The sequence below is a fragment of the Pan troglodytes genome, chromosome 12 (assembly GCF_028858775.2).
Source record: "Pan troglodytes isolate AG18354 chromosome 12, NHGRI_mPanTro3-v2.0_pri, whole genome shotgun sequence".
Classification (NCBI taxonomy): domain Eukaryota; kingdom Metazoa; phylum Chordata; class Mammalia; order Primates; family Hominidae; genus Pan; species Pan troglodytes.
The window spans coordinates 87,366,246-87,381,344 of NC_072410.2; positions in this window are offsets into that span (position 1 = coordinate 87,366,246).

A 15,099-nucleotide genomic window follows, 5' to 3' on the forward strand; every position below is an offset into this window, starting at 1 on the left:
TGAAAACCCTTTAGGATCTACCAATGATAATTGCTTAAGTTATTAAACTGGTGATTAAAAAATGATTTCTAATTCTGTCCTTCCTTCTGTATTTGATAGCTAGCATTATTTTTTAAAGACATGGTTTATACCCTCATCCTATGTTACTGTCTCTTGCATTCTTTCTCCTTTTCTTTCTTTCTCTGCCCCCAACCCTGCCCCTTGACTTTATCTCTGTCTCCCATCTATTTTTTTATTGTTATTGTTGTTAAAAATAATATAACATTATGAACATATACATCTTGTACTTGTAGTTGTTAAGTATGTTGTAAGCCTTCGTTTTAATTGTTTTATTTGGTACTCAAAGTGAGTGCCCATATTTGGCCAGTAGGAATGCCTTCAAGCTTCCTTGTAGTGCTTAGACCTAACTTGTTTAGTTTTAAACATTTCTAAGCTTACCTTGTACTTTTCCTACCAGATAGCTAGCATCAGCCATTTGGCATTTTCTTTTTTTGTGTGTTGGAAACCATGTTCTCAGCACTATGTGTATTTACTGTTATAGAGTTGTCATTGCCTATAAGTGCTATTTTATAATTGTAACTTAGACTGACTTTAAATTTAAATCCAACATCACATATTTTTCTTCATTCCATATTTGTGTGGTTTCATTTTTCTAGGATAAGTAATATGCACAATCACAAAATTTTTGCATGGCAAAATATACTTCTGCCTATGATGTTTTATATTTGTAGATATTAATCATTTGGGTAAAATTCTAGAAAAAATCTTGTTGGGGCAAAGGGTAAATACATGCATAGTATTGTTATATATTGATAAATTTCTCTCCATATACTTACAAGGTTTTAACATATTTAACATCCTTAGTAGCAATATGAAAAATTACTGCCTAAAAAACTCTCACCAATAAATTGTTAGCAAGTTTATAAATTTCTGCCAATCTGGTAGGGAAGAAATGGCCCTATCTTAGTCCATTTTCAGCTGCTTATATAACAGAATAGCACGGACTAGGTAATTTATAATAACAGAAATATATTTGGTTCATGGTTCTGAAGGCTGGAAAGTCCAAAAGTATGACACTGACATCTGGAGAGAGTCAACCCAGTGTGGTGGAAGGCATCACATTGCAAGGAAGTGCATGCAAAATAGAACAGACTTATCCTTTTATCAGGAGCTCACCCCTGAAATAACTATCCTACTCCTGCAAGAAACAGCATTAATCTATTCATAAGGGCGAAAGACTCATGACCTTATAATCTTCTATCAAAGGTTCCATCTCTCAATACTGTTACAATGGCAATTAAATTTCAACATGAGCTTTGGAGGGGACTTCAAACTCTAGCAGTACCACAATACATTTTAACTGGCATTTTCTATTTTTTTCTTTTTCTCATCTTCTTTGTCATAGTATAATTTGCATTTTATTATGAATGAAGTAGGATATACTTTATATTTTGGAGGTCCTATGGGTATTATTTTCCTGTAAAATTTCTGATTGCATAATTTATCCATTTTCTGAATATTTTTATACCTTATAAAAACCTATTATAAATAAAGAATATTAGTTTTATAATGGTCATATAAATTATGAAATTTTATCCTAGCTACTTATCTTTTGTCTTTGCTTATGCTGAATTTTGGCTTGAAACTTTTTAATTTTTGTTATAAAATTTATTAACCTAAGCTTTTCTTGATTCTAAAGTCAGGACATTAAAAGATTTCTCTTAAACTCAAGTTAGACAATAATTCACTTAAGCTTTCTCTCAAAATGTGTATGTTTTCTTTTTCCTTAATATTTATATGTCTGCTCTATCTAAAGTTTACTCTGGTGTGTAGGGTAAGGATCCTATTCTACATATTTCCAAAGGGTTATTCAAAAGGATCAGTATCTGTATCAGTAAATACACAGGCAGAATAAATCTTAGTCAAGCAATAACAAATAAATATTTGCAGTTTGTTTATTCATTTAAAATTATGCTATTAATCTTACCAAAATCATAGTTTAGTAATGTGTATTGAGAAATTTTGTTGTTCTAGCTTGTACCTCTAAATTGCTCAACTTTTTGTTTTATATATATATAGGTTCTTTATATATATATATTATAACCATATATACAATAAGTCTCATATATATATGAGTCTCATTTTATATATATATATATATATAATGAGTCTCATGTAGAAGATTTTTATCCTGACTCATTTTCTGTCTCTTTTCTTAAGGCTAAAATTGATTTGTGATTTAGGTGGGCACAAGATTACTGATGTGGCAAATAACCCACCTGAGACTAAGAGTCTAAGGGCCCTTAGTGTGCTAGAACTTTGGAAATACGCACACACTATAAAATTCAGTATAATACATGCATTAAAATTATTATTCTACAGATGCAACCATATATCTCAGTGCTTGCAAATTTACAAATGAATACATTCAGGAGAAAAATATTATTTTTCATCTCAAATGAGAAAAGAAAACAATTATTATGCCTCTCTCCCTCAAAGATACATATGATAACTTTAGAATTTTTATAAATGATTACTCTAACCTAAAAAGGCAAATTCCTAATTATTTACCAATTCAGTTTGTCCATTTGGTTTTCCGTAGTATTATTAAACTTTTCTTACAACCGAGTAAGATTTCTGCCCCAAACAACCCATTTTTGTCAGCAATTATTTATTATTTTAAATTGTGTTCTAAGGAAACCAATAACACCAAATGAATCAGGAAGTGAATAAGTATTATTTATATTTCACAATTTCAAAAACTCACTGGTGCCTATTACAATAAAACTGGCATCACTTCAGCTTACGCATCGTCTTAGGTTTTACAAAAGAATAGGATGATGTTTAAAACTGCTAGATTTATTATTTCTGAGTAGTTGTATTGTTTCAAAGAAATGATTTTTATTTTTCTAATTTATGTATGTAATGAAATTTATTCCCAATCTATTTAAGAAGTTTTGGCATTTTCATATTACTTTATTTCATGCCAATAAAAATAATTCTTCTCGGGCAAAGTATAGCAAAATAAAGATAAAAAGAAAGTTAGATAAATAGGTTATATTTGCAGCTTTAGCATTATCAAGTAATATGGCTTTAAACATGAAGCTGCTAATTTGTGAATTATAGTGTTACAACATACAAACTGAATATACTAGTATTTACCTAAATAAAGCTGCTTTAATGATTAAGTGATATACAAATCATGAAAATTTTCTTATTGCTATGTCATAACTGGATTTTTAAAATAATTATTCATACTCTTACTATATTAATAGTTCTAGATTTGATGTTTGCCTGGATTCATATGGATGTTGTACAGTTTGTATAAAGCAGTCAGTTAAGGGAGGTAGGAGCTCATTAGTTGATGTTCTTAGGAACTTATTAATACTGAAGACAACCTCATCTTATAATTGTAAACTTTGTCAATATTGTGTATATTAGTTGAATTATGAGCTGAGACTATCATTGTATATGTTATCTCTTTCCTATCAGGTGAAACCATTTTCTGTCTGCACTTGTGAATTTGATTGCATTCACACGCTCTGAGATGAGATCTTGTTCAGTAATGGAATTTGCTTATGAAAAGCTGCTAGATAAAAAAAAGACCTAGCTTAGCAATGAAGTTCACTGCCCAAATTGCTTATGCTTTCACCTGGTTTACGTGTGTACTTGGATGTTGACCTTTTCTCTAATGTTAAACACCTGAGTCTTCTACCTTGGGTTGAGTTGGTGGTTTCCATCAGGAGAAAGGTAGGTTGAAAGCTCAGTTGAGAGATAACTCTGAGTGTGTTGGATTTTATGTTTGCCTGGATTCATACTGATGTTGTTCTCAAAGGATTTAGTATAATCCTTTCCAGATAGGTATACTAAAGCAGCACTGCCCACATAGTGTTTTATAGGATAGTGCTTCTGTAGGATGTTAAGAAGTATAATAACAACAACAAAGGAATCAATCATGGAATGGAAAGGGATGGGTTAGTACTGTAGGGTAGAGAGCTGTTAAAACATCAGACAGCTAAAAGCACACTGGAGTGTGCTTGGCTGAGATGTGGAACATGAGCTTGGGTAAAAGAGCAAGTCTTCTGTGTTCTTTTCCTTTTCGCATGTTCTTTTCCTTTTACCACCATGAGTAATTTTTCTCCTCAATTTCCTCTCAAGTCAAATAGAGAGAGGGGCATAGTGAATGAAAATCCCAGATAATCCAAATACAATTAATCAGGAATACTCTATATTCTAATATTATAAATTATGAGTAAAGTAACAAAACGAAGTTTATGTTTTGGGGGCTTGAAGAAGATTTCGATAACAACAAATAGACATGTTTGTTCATGAGAATGAACGAATTTTACTTGAGAATTTGTTTACATGGTTTGAAATACTGCAGTCTGTATCTTTAGACACAGATATCATTATACATGCAGATTTTTCTTTTCAGATATTAAACTAATGTAATATGCTCAGAGCCCCTCAAATGATCCTTATCAGGAATTAAGTGAGTTACTGTTGCCCTATGATTAAACCTAACATGCTTTCTTATTATAGTTGAAAAAAGAAAGTCACATAATTACTTTCCAGTAAGTCATTTCCATTGTTATTTATAAATATCATATGACTACTATACCATCCAAATAAAAGAAAAGTATCCTCTTAACTCTTGTTTATTTAAGAATCAAAATTCATTGCTTTTAGAACTTGTTTATTCTGTGGTCCTAGTTGTATTGCTAAATAATGAAAGCCATTTTCTATCTATTAGATATAATGAAGATAATTTTGCAAAATGTTAAAAGGAACTATACAAGGTATTAGCCTTACTTAAGACTGCATTCTAATAGGCCAAAGACCTAGAATGCTAAAAGAATTTTTGTACTTGATGCAAGTAAACTGCAAACAATGTTGTTTTACTTCATTTTTATACTTCTCTTTCTGTTTCTTTAAAATTATAAAATCATACCTACACTCCTTGGTCTGGAGTCAGTAATTTTTTCTTCAGTGTTCCAAGCCTTATTTCCAAATTAGTCCCTGCATTCAAACTCACATCATGAGTGTGCTTTCAGCTATGTGATGTTTTAACAGCTCCTTACCCCAGAGTATTAACCCACCACTTTCCATCCCAGGACTGAGTCCTTTGTTGTTGTTGTTATACTTCTTAACATCCTACAGAAGCACCTTCCTATAAAACACTATGTGGGCAGTGCTGCTTTAGTACAGCCATCTGGAAAGGAAAATACTAAAACTTCCTATTAGCAAACATACATTTCGCCATTTAGTAATTCAATTGAGATAAGCAGTCATAGGATGTAGACCTTTAAGGAAAGAGGAAGCTTCAGGGAAATGATAGTTTTTACTTATTACCTTATAAAATTCTAGGTGTCAAATCCTGTGCCATGCTCTTCTCTGTATCCTCACATATTACCTAATATAATGAAGCAGTGCAGAGTAATAAAAACAGATGCTAAAGACAACTGCCTAGGTTTGAGTCTCAGCTCTGCTAATTTCTAGTTTGTTATCTAGGTGAATTGCTTAACCTTTCTCTGAATAATTTGCTTCACCTGTGGAAAAAAATAATAGTGCCTAACTCCTGTAACAATGGTGGGGGTTAAATGAGTTAATATGTGTAAAATGCTTAGAACAGTGCCTGGCATGTAGTAAAATTCACTCAAATATTGCTATTATAACAAATTATGATACACAAAGTACGTAGGAAGTGGTAAGTATAAGACATCAATAATTGAATACACTTTAATGATTCTTACATTATTTTCATATTTACTGAACACTTTTAGCAACTGCCCAAAGAGAAAAGGAATTTTCTGCAACTAGTATAAAGAAGGTTGACATAAGAGAATGGCTACCCTGACACAGGGCACAGAAAATCAGTGGACAGTGGAGGAAAAATAAAGAAGTGAAATTTTTTAAAAAGTAGAAATTTTCTTAGGTGCAGCTACCTAAGGATTTATGTAATACTTTAGTACAGTCAGATTTCTGTTTAAATTCTGTTTGGGAGAAGAGAATGATAAAAAACGAACAATAGTATGAAATGCTGTACAGTTTTGTGACAACTTTGCATTAAGCAAGTCTATCAGTGCCATTTTTCCAACAGCATGTGTGTTATTCCAACAGTATGTGAAGTGATTTCTGTCTGAATGTCACATTTTCCTAATTCTTCCAATATTTTACACTTTTAAATTATCATTATATCTTTGATTGTATTTGTACTATCGTTGTTTTGGAGTACCATGAACTGTGTCCATATATGATGGTGAACTTCTAAGTGTTGTGTGTGTTTTGACTTCACTAACCAGTCGTTCCCCTGTCTCTCTCCCTCTCTTTGAATCTCCCTATTCTCTGAGACATTACAGTGATCAATTTAGGCTAATGAATAACCCTCCAATGGCCTCTGTGTATTCAACTGAAGAATGACACATCTCTCACTTTAACTCAAAAGCTCGAAATAACTAATCTTAGTGAAAAAGGCACGTTGAGAGCTGAGACAGGCCAAAATCTAGGCCTCTTGTACCAGTTAGCCAAGTTATAATGTAAAGGAAACCTTCTTGAAGGAAATTAAGTGTTATTCTATTAAACACACAGATGATAAGGAAATGAAACAGCCTAATTGCATATATAGAGAAAGTTTTAGGAGTCTGAATAGATCAAACCAGTCTCAACATTCCTAAAGCCAGAGCCTAACCCAGAATACCACCCCAAATCTCTTCAATTCTGTGATATCTGAGAGAGGTAAGGAAGATGCAGAAGAAAAGTTAGGAGCTAGCAGATGTTGGCTCATGAGGCTTAAGCAAACAAGTTGTCTCCACAACAAAAGTGCAAGGTGAAGCAGCAAGGGCTGAGAGAGAAGATGTAGCAAGTTAGCCAAAAGATAGCTAAGATTGCTGATGAAGGTGGCTACACTAAAAGACAGGTTTTCATTATAGATGAAAAAGCCTTATTATGGAAGAAGATGCAGGACTTTCATAGCTCGAGAGGGGATGTCAATGCCTGCCTTCAAAGCTTCAAAGGACAGGCTGACTCTTTTGTTAGGGGCTACTGCAGCTGATTACTTTCAGCTGAAGCCAGTGCTCATTTATCATTCAGAAAATTCTAAAGTTATTGAGAATTATGCTAAATCTACTTTGCCTGGGCTCTATTAATGGAACAACAAAGCTTGAATGATAGCACATCTGTTTACAGCATAGCTGACTCAATATTTTAAGCCCACTGTTGTGAACTAAGAAAAAAATATTTATCACAAAAGATAAAGACCCATTGACAATGAAACTGGTCACCAAAGGTCTCTGATGGAGATGTATAGGAGATGAATGGTATTTTAATGCCTGCAAACACAACATCCATTCTGCAGTCCATGAGTCAGAAGTAATTCTGACTATCAAGTCTTAGTATTTAAGAAATATATTTCAAAAAGCTATAGCTGCCATAGATAGTGATTCCTCTGATGGATCTGGAAGGAAGCTGATAATCTTCTCAAAAAGATTCGCCATTCTACATTTCATTAAGAACATTTGTGATTCATGGAAGGCCATCAAAATATCAATATAAACAGGAGTTTGGAAGAAGTTGATTCCAACCATCCTGGATGACTTTGAGGGGTTCAAGACTTCAGGGGAGGAAGTAACAACATATGTGGTAAAAATAGCAAGAGAACTGGAATTAAAAATGGAGTGTGAAGATGTGACTGAATTGCAATCTCATGATAAAAGTAGAATGGATGAGGAGTTGCTTCTTATGGATGAGCAAAGAAAGTGATTTCCTGAAATGAAATCTACTCCCAGTAAGAAAGCTGTGAACATTGTTGAAATGACAATAAAGTTTTAGAATAATACACGAACTTAGTTGATAAAGTCGCAGCAGGTTTTGAGAAGATCGACTCCAAGTTTGAAGGAATTTCTATTGTCATTAAAATGCTATAGAACAGCATCACATGCTGCAGAGAAATCTTTCATTAAAGAAGAGCCAATTGATGGAGCAAAATTCATTGTTGTTTTATTTTAAGAAAAATCACAGCCACCCTAACCTTCAGCGTCACTACCCTGATCAGTCAGCAGCCATCAAAATCAAGGCAAGAACTTTCACCAGCAAAAAGATGATGGTTTGCTGAAGTTTCAGATGGTCGCTCACATTTTTTCACAACAAGGTATTTTTAATTAAGTTATCTATATTGTCTTTTAGACATAATTCTGTTACACACTTAAAAGACTACAGTACAAGTTAAATATAACCATAACTTTTAAATGCACTGTGATACCAGAAAAGTTGTGTGACTCTCTTTATTGGGATATTCACTTTATTGCTATGGTCTGAAACCGAACCTGCAATACCTTTAAGGCACGCCAGTACACACAGAAACACACACAAATATTTTCCCACAAAATTTCTGCATGACTTACTCCTTCAATTTCTTTAGGTTTTTGGTTAAGCGTATGAGACATGTTTTAACCACTCTGTAAAGTAGTATTTCTTTCCAATTTCTCCAACACACAGAAAGCTGTTACCTTCTTTCTTCCCTCCTTCCCCATCTTTGTTTTTCTTCATAGCACTTATTATCACTTGATTTATTGTATTTTTTGTTTATTTTCTGTTTCCTTCCAGCAAAATATAATTTTGCATGAGGGCAGAGTGTTCGTCTGTTTTATCCCTTGTTGGAACATCAATGAAAGAAAAATTCCCGGCCTGTACTAGGCACATAATATGTTTTTACAATCACTCACAACTTTTTTTAAAGAGGTTGTTACAATGCTGTCATTTAAATTCTGTTATCATTAATTGATGTCATTTAAATTTAGCTTTTCATGTTTTACCTCACTTAAATACATAAGCTAGAATTGAACATTTTATCAACCATTGTGAGATTATAGATATTCTTGGGAGATTTAAAATCATTAATTGGTATTTTAAGTATGAACTATTTCTGACAAATTTGTGTAAAGATAAATAATTTCATTATTCAACTCCTCTTTTTAGGATGGGAGAACTGTTATTGTTTTATTTCAATTCTTTTGACGGAATGGAGGAATAATGATTGGCTATACTTCTTACAAGGCTTTCTTTTTGTTCATAGTATGAGTTCCATCATTGTCAGAGGATGTAATTTATTCTCCTTAATGTTCCTCTATTTTACAGAATGTCCAGCTCAGAGTAGACGATGAATTAATGTTTGGTGAATTAATGGTTGAATAAGTAAGCAATTTTGTTTTCTAAAACATGAAGATTCATGTTAAATCACCTCACTCTGGTTTTTACCCTCATACCTTTTTCCTTCTGATTTGTTTTTACATAACAAACTCTCTAGGTACTTAGGCATTCAGACTTTTTAGCATATATATTATCTCTTTGAGCAGATATAAGCTAGAGGGTAAAATGTCTCTGATCTTGCATGGTGTTTATTATCTACTCTCTAAATATCCTCAATGAGCTTAAGGCTAAGAAAGGAGACAAACAAGTCAGCAAATGCTGGCAATAACATTTTGTGTTGGGCGATAGAAATCTGCATAGGGCTCTAAGGAAGGCAAATTAGCAGCAGGAAATGTTTCATGAAGGTATTGAAGATTAGGGATATTTGTAAAACTGAAAAGTAATAGAGGAAAAGGAGAGTGAGGAGGAGATTTCTGGAAACAGGCAGGAACATTCAGAGCTGAAGTGTAGTGAAACAACTACATAAAAGAAGTTGAAAAGCAAATTGGGCCAAGATGACTGGGGCCTTTGCATTATTCCATTATACATGCACCCAACACACATGTATTAACAGTCTATTATGTTCTAGATTCTAGCACAGAAGCTGTGAAGACAAATCATAACCCTAATGGATCTTACACTCTAGTGGTAAAGACAAATTTTTAAAAAGAGAAAAAAAGTACAATATGAAAAATAGCAAGCAATAAGTGAAAAACAAAGCAGAGAAGAGAAATAGAGAATATCAGAGTAGAGAAAATAAAATCTTAGAAAGGGCAGGCAGGAAAAATAACATTGCTATAAGGCCATAAGGAAGAGGAAAATAGAGCACTTGGATATGACTGAATGTGAAGCGGGGACATTCCAGCCATACAGAACCACCAGTGCAAAGACAAAGAGGCAGAAATGTGCCTGGGCAGTGTAGTGAGAGAGAGAATAGATTGAGTCTGAGAGGCAGTGATACCCTACAGCTCAGGGGGACATGTAGGGCAAAAATGACTTTGGCTTTCACAGTGGCTGAGCAGAATGACATTGAAGAATGTTAAGCTGAAGAGTGGCACCATGTAACTTATATTTGGACAGGGTTACATGAGGGCCCAGAGAGAAAAGAGGGAATCCAAGGAAGTCATGCGTCCAGAAGTCAATGAAGAAAATGTATTTAAAAAAATGATATGGTCAGTTGTGCCCAATGTCATCAATAGGCCAAACAAAAGTTTCCTGGAAACTGATCATTAGAAATAGCAAGCATGATGGCATTGCTAAATTCACTAAAGCTGCAGATATTTTGGAGATGGCTGGCTGATGGTGGCTCATTTCAAGACTCTCCTCTTCCTCTTGAGCAGTGGCAGGTAGTTATTGGCTTATGGGTTGAGTTAAAGGTTCAGATAGTGATTGTTAAGTTGCATTTTTCCTTGTGCAAAGCTAATAAACCCACACACGGATGGAGGCAGAGCCCTTGGCCTCATCAGCACAGTTTTCTAATTTTGCTGCATATTCTTCTCTTTGGAACACATATGCTCAGTGTTGCCAACTACTTCTAGTTTTTAAAATTCTTTCAAGGTTGTATCTTTCATTTCCTTTCAATTAAATCCTATGTGTTTCTATTTTTTAAAAATAGAACTTCATAAAGCAGTTGCATAAGGGTTCAGAAAACCCTGACCAAGTGCCCCAGGCAAACTTGTCATAATGTGAAGAATTACTGGTAGGCCTGAGTGTTTGGCCTGCCCTGAAGAATGCCCTTGACTGTGAAACTACAGGAATTTCCCTTGACTCATATCATCTGGGTTTTCCCAAATGCAGTAGGATATTTTCCTTTGAAACAAGAGTTTGAGCAGTTTGTGGGCTCATTATGAAAACAGACAATAGCTTATGAAATAGCTTAGGGTGAGTGGATATTTAGAATAAATTTTGTGTGAGACTTTACTTAATAATTTGGAAGTTATATCTGTATGATAAGCTTTGTCATGTGTCAGGGGCATAGATTTGAATATTTTCAACAATCAGGCAGAGATAATAAAAATAAATGAAACTGGCTCAGATATGAAAATAAGGAGTGGTGTGGCCTAAAGAAACAGCACCTACCTGGCCCAATGGCTTAGGAGTTAAGATTTGGCCAGGCATGGTGGCTCATGCCTGCAATCCCAGCACTTTGAGAGCCTGAGGCAGGTGGATCATTTGAGGTCAGGAGTTCTTGACCAGCCTGGCCAACATGGTGAAACCCTGTCTCTGCTAATAATACAAAAATTAGCCAGGTGTGGTGGTGGGTGCCTGTAATCCCAGGCACTCGGGAGGCTGAGGCAGGAGAATGGCTTGAACCTGGAAGGTGGAGGTTGCAGTGAGCCAAGTTTGTGCCACTGCACTCCAGCCTGGGCGACAGAGTGAGACTCTGTCTCAAAAGTGAAAAAAAAAAAGGCAGTTAAGGTTGGGAATGTGGCACTAGAAGGATGGATCAGAATCAGAGACATCATCCCTTTGAATGCATGTAAAGGGAGCTGGCATTTCATTATTGGAACTCCGAGCAGGACACAACACAGGAGCGATTGGGCATATAAAAACGGTAGTAGGAGAACACTGGTATCCTCAGCCTACTGGTATCTACAGCCTGGAAAAAAGAGATTTGATAAGGTTGTCATGCTAATTCCCTTGGCATGGGATGGGAATTCACCTCTATAGAATGTTTGAGAGTTGGGCTCCATCTCCTGTGGATAGACTTGTTTATTTTTTTGTGATCAGAAGTTAGCAACTTCTTTTTTTTGATAAAGAGCCATATAGTAAATATTTAAGCTGTGTGGACTGTGGAATATATGGTATTTGTCACAGCTAGTCAACTCTGCTGTAAGTAGTACACAAAAGCAGCTACAATATGTAAACAAATGAGTATGGCTATGTTCCAATAAAACTTTATTTACACAAAGGGATTGTGGGTCTCATTCAACTCATGGGGCATAGCTGCAGACTCATGTTATAAATGATGAATTTGCTATTATTTCAAGAGATGCTGGCAATAATTTAATGCTTAGAGTAGTTGTTTTCTCTAAAGTCCCTCATTTCTACATATTCATTTGAATATTTGTGTACAATTCTTAAGGAAGTTCACAACTACAAATAAATCTTTAAATTTTCTAGTAATTTTCATCATATATTCACTTATTTATTAATCCAAAATATTTATTTGGTTCATATTTTGCACCAGGCATAATCCTTGGCACCAGAAATGTAGGAACAAAAGGGGTGCAGTCCCTTAGGTCAGCTTATTGGAATTGCAAATTAATTGGTGAACATAAAAGATAAAATTTTCAGTCATTTTTGTAAAATTTCTTTCTGGCACCCAGGGAAAAAAGAATAACACATGTTGAGCAAAATAAAGAACTGAGAGATAGGAGTCTGAACAAAGAGCATTTCCAACTATAAGCTTCTTGTTGACTCTTGCAAGGTATAACAGTGGCATCAGCCCCTAAGCAACAAGAAATATGTGTCAACTGCTCTTCAGCTAGTGCTAATACAGCATAGAGGAAAAAGAGGATCTTTCCAGTCAAGAACTTTAAAAAAATATTTCTGGTCGTTTTACTCTCACAGAAAATTCCATTATCATAGAACGAGAAGAGATATTCTAAAATATGATTAAAATAAGGATTTTTCTTGGGATATGGTGTCAAAATATTCTTTTTTTGAGGCCATAATAATGGTTTCTCATCATGGTCTGAAAGCAAAGAATAAACTGGTTAAAATACTTGATAGATCCCACAGTATCTGCACAAGTGCTTAGCAAAAATGCTGAGGGCTAAAGTGTCCCATAAAGCATTCCATAGTAAAAGCGATGATAGTTATAGTAAAATAAAACAGGATGGTAGCCAAAGTGAAGATTTACTGCAGCTTCTCAAACAATATAATAGCAAAAAGAGTGGGATGGATTTTTTTTCTATATGGTAGTTCAGCCCACAATTCTTCCTTCTTTTATTTTCAAAAATAAATCTTTCACAGTTCTTAAATGTGCCACTTCCTCATCATAACTGTGCAGCATTATAGTTTCAGATAATCAAGAGCCCTGAAGGCAAATACTTTTCAAAGTTTTTAGATCAAGCATGAGAACATAATCCTTGTGAATATCATTTATGCTACATTTCTATCATGGTATCAATTATTTACATACAGCCTCTGATCTTGATGCATTTTACAATGAAGGAATAGTTGTACAATGGATGTGTGTGCAAGATGAGGGAAGACATATATAATGGGACAGAAATAGAGTGGTTTCATGAGCATAAAAATGAACTAGAAATATTTTTTAAAGTAGTACAGTGAAAGCTTAGAATATTTCATTTCAGTAGGTACTTTTAATGCTATAACTTTTATATAAGCTTATTAAACACACAGATGTGGAATTAATCTTCCTTTCTACTTGGTTTACTCTCTGACAATTGGGGACATAGCCTGGGTGATCTAATTTGACCTTTAAAATAGAATAAGATAAAATCTGATTACTTTGCTTTGTTTAATGAAATATTGGTTTAGTTATTATATTAGTACTAATTCATATTTTTAGCTTCTTGAAATGATTGTTTAAGCATGTGACGAGATTTTCAATCTGCCCCTCCATATAGCAGCTTCACAACCCTCATTTACCCACTTGCATGGATAAATTTAATTATGCACTTCACTGTATATACTCCTACTATGTTTAAGGCAATACATATTAATTAGTTAATTAATATTAGATTTTTATATATTATATATGTTGCCTTCAGCGTAACAGAAGTTTTATAATTTAGGGATTGAAACAACAAATAAAAAGAGATACAAATGTATGCTCTTATTTAACATGAATGCAATTAACATTTTTGGAGTAGATCATTGTCATTGTCATTTCATAATTGTTCCCAAGGAAAGGTACATTTTCATGTTAGGAACAATTCAACCAAAAAATTTTTGTGAGGCTCCATGTATGTATGTTTTCACTGCCTGAGGCTGCCATATTAGTATTAACAAAATAATCAGATCATAACTTAAAAGTATGTGAGGTAATCAAGCAAGACTACAAAAGTACTGAAGGCTACCACCTATAAATTCAGAACTCACTTAAAGTGGAACTTCATAAGATTTAACACGGATAAATTGCCAATGTTGGAGCCTTACAAAAATTTTTTGGTTGAATTGTTCCTAACATGAAAATCTAATATTTCAACAGAGTTTGAAGATATGTGTATATTACTTTCTCTGATAAGCAACATTTGAAGGAACACCAAAATCTTTATCATATACTTAATTTTAAATTTGATTTTTGAAACACTGGTTCATTTCTTTTCACTTTAATACTTTGAATATATTATAGACTTCATCAGCAGAAATACATATTTGGAGGAATAATAGGCATATTACCTAAATTTCTAATTAGTTTCTTTTATGCAAATATTTTTGAGGCAACTATTTTCTTACTTAAATAACCACTTTATTGAGGTATGACTGAAATGCGAAAAGCTGTACATATTTAATGTATACATCTCAATGAATTTGGGGATAAATATATACACTTGAAACACCACCATTAAAACCATAACCTTCTCACCAAGAGTTTCTTTCTACCCCCATTATTATAATTTTGATAACACTTAATCTAAGACCTGCCCTCTTAGCAATTTTAAGTACAAAATACAGTATTGTTAGCTATAGGTATTACACTGTATAACAAATCTCTAGATTTATCTTGAATCACTGAAACTTCATACCCTTTGACTAATACCGCCCCACTTCCCACTCTTCCTAGCCCCTGCCAACCACCATTCTACTCTCCGCTTCTACGAGTTTGACTATTTTTTGATCCCTCATATAAGTGGGAATATGTAGTATTTTTCTTTCAGTACCTGGCTTATTTCACTTAGCATAATATCATCCATGTTGATGTGAATGACAGGATTTTCTTTT